Genomic DNA, 6,782 nt, shown 5'->3' with positions numbered 1-6,782 from the left:
TGATAGGGAGAGAGTGAGGGGGGGGAGGGGAGAGAGAGAGAGAGAGAGAGAGAGAGAGAGAGAGAGAGAGAGAGAGAGAGAGAGAAAGCAGTGACTCTTACATGTGTAAAAGCTCACACAGAACTCCTTGAGAGGAGCAGCCCCTGTGTGTGTGTGTGTGGAAACCTGAAGAAGGAGAGAGATGACCAAGATGGAGAGGACAGAAGCAAGTGATCCAGACTGAGGAGCCCACAGGGCTTTCCTGGCCCAGGGAATCCTGGGCAGATGTGGAGAGTTCTGGAAAGCTGTGGCATGCTCAAACATTGGCAAGAAGCTCTGTGATGGGTGTGTTAAGGAATGGAAAGCTGGGAGGGGCAGGAAACAAGGCAGATTGTTTAGGGCCCTGTGGGCCATGCTGTGGATCTTGGCCATTTTCCTTTGGAGGCAGTGAGGAGCCAGCTGAGGGGCTAAGGCAGGCCAGTGACAAGTCTGTCTGAAAGGGACTATGGCAAGGAGGCCACTGGGGAGCTAGATCCCAGCTGTCTGCACTTGCTGTCTACAGACCTGCAGAATGGGGATTGGGGGACAATAGGGGCATGAACATGTACTGGTGAGCTTTCAGTCTCTGACAAATGTCTGTGATAAACAACTTATAAGAAGGGAAGGGTTATTTGGGCTGATGATTTAACAGATTTCAGGTCATGGTCAGTTGGTCCCCTTGCTTTGAGTCTGTAGCAAAGCAGAGTATCCTGGTGGGGAGAAAAACCATTCACCTTATGGTGGCCAAGAAGCATAGAGAAGATGGGGCCAGGATCCTAATAGCCCCCTTTAAGGGCACACCCCAGTGACCTAAATTCCCTCCACTGGACCCCGCCTACTAAAGGTTCCCCTATGCCCAACAGTGCCATTAACTGAGAGGACAGATGTGTAAAGTTATGGCAGCTGCTCCTGGGGACTCAGCTCATGGAGGCTGACTCTCATGAGCACCTACCCCGCCAACCCATGGGCATCCAAACTTGACATGCTCAAAACCAAACCCCTGGCCTTCCCCTCACTACTGCTATAGTTTCCCTGTCTCTGTTAATGGAAAACCCAGCTTTCAATTGCTTAGAACCCAAACCTTTGCAACTGCTTTCTCTCATCCTCCACACTCACGCCAAGTCACCATCTTCATGATCTGTGGCCATGTTACCTTCACCTAGAGATCTGCAACAGTTCTTACAGGGTCTCCCTGTGGATTTCGCCCTGGATCCTCTCTGTTCTGTTCTCAGTACCACAGTCAGCGTGATCCTGATGTAAACAAGATGGGGTCCTGCCTTGCTCAAGGCCCTCTCTAATGGTGCTGTGTCAGATCAGCAGCCCCCCTGCCTGTATGACCTTGTTCTTACCCTCTGCTCCAACCACACTGGCCTCCCTGCTGCTCCCTAGATAGCATCCAGGACCTTTGCACCTGTTCTTCCCTCTGCACAGAGTCCTTCCCTCAGGATCTCTGCATAGCTCCCTCCCTCCCTTTGTTCAGAATTCTGCACAAATACAGTCTTCTCAATGAAGCTTTTCTGAGCATCCTGTTAGAGAGCAGCTCTCCCTGGTCCCCAAATTCCTCCCTTGTTTCATTTTTATCTGAACCAATTAGTGCCTACCTGCTTACTACATATTTATTTTGTTTGTTGTCTACATTTCTGCACCACATCTCTCCACCAGAACATAAGCTCCATGCAGTAGACATGTTTCCTCTGCTATCTATTCCTAGTGTTTGGATTTTAATGGGCACATAGGGGCTACTCAGCAAGGACTTACTGAATAGATAAGCAGGTGAACAGTGCAGGTTACTGAGTTGCCCTGGACCATCTAGGCCATATGACATAGACCGCTCAGGAACAGATTGTTTCAAGGCAGCAGAGACTCCACTGGACTGAAGGAATTAACAGGTCTTGCCAGAGTGACCTTGGACAAGTCCCTTCCCTCAGTGATCCTCAGTTTGCTCATTTATAAAGTGATTATAAAGGCTGGAGTGGGGTCCAGCATGATGTTTATTTGGTAAAAAGCGCAAAGCCTGGTGACCTGTGTTAGGTCCCCAGATCCCAAAGTGAAAGGATAGAACATCTCCCAAAAATTGTCCTCTGATGACCATATGGGCACCATGGCACACACACAGACACAGACGCAGACATGGACTCGCACAAAAATTAAATAAATAAATAAATAAATAAATAAATAAATAAATACTAAGATATAGCTAGTGGCAGAGCACCTATTTAGCATGCATGAAGCCCTGGGTTTCATTCTTGGCATCACAAAAAAAATTGAGTAAATAAAAAACAACAAATAGGAAGCTGGAGAGATGGCTTGATGGTTAAGAGTACTTGCTGCTCTTGCAGAGGACCTGAATTCAGTTCCTGGCACCCACATTAATCAGCTCACAGCTGCCTATGACTCCAGTTCCAGGGGATTTGACAGCCTCTACACACGTGTGCACATGCACATGCATACACAAACACATAAATAAAAATAAATAAATCCTTTTAAAAAGGAATAATTAAGGTTGTTGAGATGGCTCAAGGGTTAAGAGCACTGGCTGCTCTTGCAAAGGACCCAGGCTTGGTTCCCAGCACCCATATGGCAACTAATAACCATCTGTAACTCCAGTTCCAGGGGATCTGACAACTTCTTCTGGCTTCCATGGACATGGTACACACATGTTACACTCACAAACATGCAGACAAAACACTCATACACACAAAATAAAATAAAGTGACTTATATTGTGATTGCAATGATCTTTAAAAACCAGCACTGTAGCCAGGACCGGTGGCATGGGCCTGGAATCCCAGCTATTTATGAAGTTGAGGTGGAAAGATCAAAAACTCCAGACCTCCCTGGGCTGGCCTGTACAGTGAGTTCAAGGCCAGTCTGAGCAACATAGAAAGACCCTGCCTCAAAATAAAAACTAAAGAAAAAGGCTAGAGTTATAGATCAGTAGGGAGCACTTGCCTAGCCTGTACAAGGCCCTCAGTTCAAGCAATAGATAAATAAACAAACAAACCAATGTTGTAAGACTTTCAGAGGCAAAATGAGGGCCTGATCAACTGGGCTTTCCACTCAGCCCCTAAGGCAGAAGGCTGAGGTTCTCATCCCCTACTATTCTCTATTTTGTTCTCCTTTTCTTTAACACAGGGTCTTACTGTGTAGCCCTGGCTGGTCTGGAACTCACTATGTAGACCAGGCTGGCCTTGAACTCACAGAAAGCTGTATGCCTCTGCTGGGATTAAAGGTGTACATCACCATGCCCAGCCCCATTTCTTTCTTGCCTCTGCTAAAGTAGTCTGATCTTCAACTCACACTTACAAATATGCCCTGTAACAGCTGTTCAAATAATAATCCAGAGAGGGCTGCCAGCCCACTGCATTCAACTGAGTTAGCAGTGTTCCCTGAAGTGGGCCTGACTCTGGCCGATGGCCTCACACAGGGTAGAAGTCTGGGAGAGGCCAGTGGTGGGATGACGTCCCAGCACACTTTCCAGAACCAGCAGTCCCATCATACTTGCCACTCTGGTGGGCCTACCTCCTCTCCTAGGCCAGACTCTCTTGACTAGTGTAGTCAGGGCTTAAAGTTTACCAAATACCTGCCATTTAAGGTTTAATCCTCACTGTAAGTGCATGAAGCGGGTGGGCATCCTTAGGGCCATTTCTCAGGGAAGACTCAGCAGAGCTTCTGCACAATCTCTTCCTTCTACAGAAATCAGCAGATGCTTGCTGACCAATGTCTAGGCCGGAGCTATGAGAAAGAGAGGATGCTTCGTTCTTCTTTTGGCTCTATGTAGGCTGCAGGTGGAGTCTAAGAGATGGAAAGCAGGCCCGGCCAGATGGAAGTCATCACTATCCCACCGGCTCCCTGAGGCTGAGCAGAAGGGAGGCGCCTTCCCTGCCTAGCCCTGCCAGGAATGTTTCCTAAAACCAGTGGGTGGGGGAGGGCAGGTTATTTTATGTGATGAACTATTTTCCTTTCTCATTCCAAAGATTGAGCTGTTCTTTGTTCCAGAGGAAACAGAAAACCAGAAAAGCCCAGTGGGATTTGGCCAAACTTTTCCTTTGTCCTCCTGAGTAGGAATTCTAGGCAAGGGGTGGAGTGGGGCCACCACAAGGGCAACAAGTCCACAGATGGGAGACTGGGTTAGAATTCTAGTGAAAACAATGACAATACCCAAAAAGCACAAAGAGCTAAAAGCACGCCAGCAAGGAGGACTTGCAGCTTCCCTCCTGCACAGGTCTAAGTCTGTAGTTTCCAGCAGGGGCCAGGGGGACTCTGGAGTCCTAGCACAGCTAGTGCTGTCCTGGCCCAGAAGTGCCAAAGGCCTCCAGGATCCCTGCCCCCATGTGTCCTCAGAGCTCCATGGCCAGACACTTTCCTACCTCCTCAACACACTATGCTCCCACTGTGAACAAGGACTCAAATTTACTAGTCACTGAGTTTGCCAAGCTTGTTCCTACAGCTCTTCAGAAGGTAAGGTTGCCTAGTGGGTAAGAATCCACCAATGTATTCAGGGCCCACTCTTCCTGGCTCTGACATGCAAGAGCTATTTGATCTTTGGCAAGTTGCTCAGTCTCTATACCTCAAGTTCCTAACCCTACCCTAAAATGGGAATAATCACAAGATATCTGTCATAAGGTTGTTTTCAGATTTACAGAGCTAATATCTAAGCTCTTGAAAAATGGGATTTTAATCTTTTATTTAATGTTGTGTGTCTGGGGCCTATTCATTCACTCATTTGTTCTATAAGTATTTCAGAAACACCCCAGAGGCCAGGCCTTGAGCTAGGAACTGGGGAGATAGTGATAACAAAACAGGCAAGGTTTCTATTTTTCTTTAGACCAGGTCTCCTGTAGCCCAGACTAGCCTCAAACTCACTATGTAGTGGAAGCAATAAATGCTATAAAGAAATCTGGGGCTGGGGAGATGGCTCAGCAGTTAAGAGTACTTACTGCTCTTCTAGAGGACCTGGGATTGGTCCGGGCACTCACGTGGTGCACTTAGCATACGTTCAGGCAAAACATTCATATACATAAAAATAATTTTTTAAGATTTATTTTTAATTATGTGTATTATGTGTAATTAAAAATTATACACAGGTGTAATTAAAACTTACACCTGTAATTAAAAATGTGTATAATTAAAAATTATACACAGGTGCCCACAGAGTCCAGAAGGGACATTGGATCCCCAGAAGATGGAGTTACAGGCAGTTGTGAGGTGCCTGGTGTGGGTGCTGGTAACTGAACCTGGGACTGCTGCAAGAGCAGCAAGTGCTCTTATTCACTGAGCCATGGCTCCAGCTCCTAAAAATAAAATCTTTTTTAAAAAGAAAGAAAAATGTGTAGAGGGCTAGAGAGTGATGGAGGGCTCTGCTGCTTTATTTCACCATCAAAGACAGTCTCCAAGGAAGTGTCAGCTCCTGTTCTTAGGGGGCTTGGTCTCAGGCCAAGGGCTCCCATTGAGACTTGCTCCTCAATAACATGCCAGTACTACCTTATTCCATTGAGGTTACTGTAATAACATACCTTAGACTGGGTCTAAACAACAGAAAATTATTGCTCACTCTTCTGGAGGCTGGAAGTCCAAGATCAAAGTGCCAGTGCACACCTTACTGTTGCATCCTCATGTAGCAGAAGTTTGTCCAAGTCTCATTTCTAAGGGTACTAATCCCATTCAGAGGACAGAGTCTTCATGACTTAATCATTTTTGAGAAGTCTGCTCTCTTGTATCACCTTGGGTAGTAGATTCCAACACAGGAATGGGTAGAGGAGGACATGTACACTCAGATCCCAGCACTACCACAGCCTGGGAGCACTGTCTATCTCTGCTTAATGCAGTGGTCAGTTGCTACATGTAGCTCCTGGGAGTCTACACACAGGGATCTAGGCATGAAGGTCTGGAAAAAGGGCTCTGGGATTGTGTGATGCCTGTGCAGAAAAGTTCTGGCATTGATTTTTCTCTGGCAGTGGTTAGCCAGCTTTCTGCTTCCCCTGGGGTTGTTCAGTTCTCGCACGGAAATGTAGGAAACTATAGGTCCTTCCCACTGCAAGCTACACTTAGTGTTCTCATGAGCCATACTCCTTGATGACACCACCTTCTCACACAGAGACTCTGTCTCTTCTCTCATCACAAAGCAGGCTGTACTTGAGTGCCCTTATTAGGTACAAGCTTAGGCTGTTGAAGTCCAGGATAGAGTTGACACCTGGGGAATGCATAGTGAATGAAGGATGTGGGTGACTTGTTATTTCCTGTGCTTCCTCAGCTGACTGGGCCATTCCCACTCATGCCTGGAAGCTCAGCTCATCCATCATCTTACATCTTAAACAAAAAGATTCCCTTGGCCTCTGTGTGTCCACTGGGGAGCTCTTACTTATCCTTGATATTCTCCTGTGAAGACCTCCCAAGACAGGATTGCTCCCCCTACCTCTGAGTGTTCTAGCACATTCTAAACCCTACATCCTAGCCCTGATGGCTGTGTGGATTTTGTCTGCCATTGTTGTCACTTCTCTTTGGTCACCTCTCTATCCCCAGCACTAGTCCTTAGAGGATGCTCAATAAAATATTTGTAGAATTAGGGCTGGAAATATAGCTCAGTAGAGATTTTGCCTAGCATGCATGAAACTCTAGGTTCAATCCCCAGCACCAAAAGTAGAGTTAGTTGTTTTTTTTTTTTTTTAAAAAAAAAAAGAAAACAAAAAACCAAAAACAAGTGAATTTTTTGCCAGTTTTGCTTTGAGAGGTGGGCTGGAACTGGTTTGTAATGGTTGCTAGTGG

This window comes from Nannospalax galili, unplaced genomic scaffold (genome assembly GCF_000622305.1).
Source record: "Nannospalax galili isolate Female #2095 unplaced genomic scaffold, S.galili_v1.0 scaffold747, whole genome shotgun sequence".
NCBI lineage: Eukaryota > Metazoa > Chordata > Mammalia > Rodentia > Spalacidae > Nannospalax > Nannospalax galili.
Note: the sequence above shows the minus strand (reverse complement) of the source record.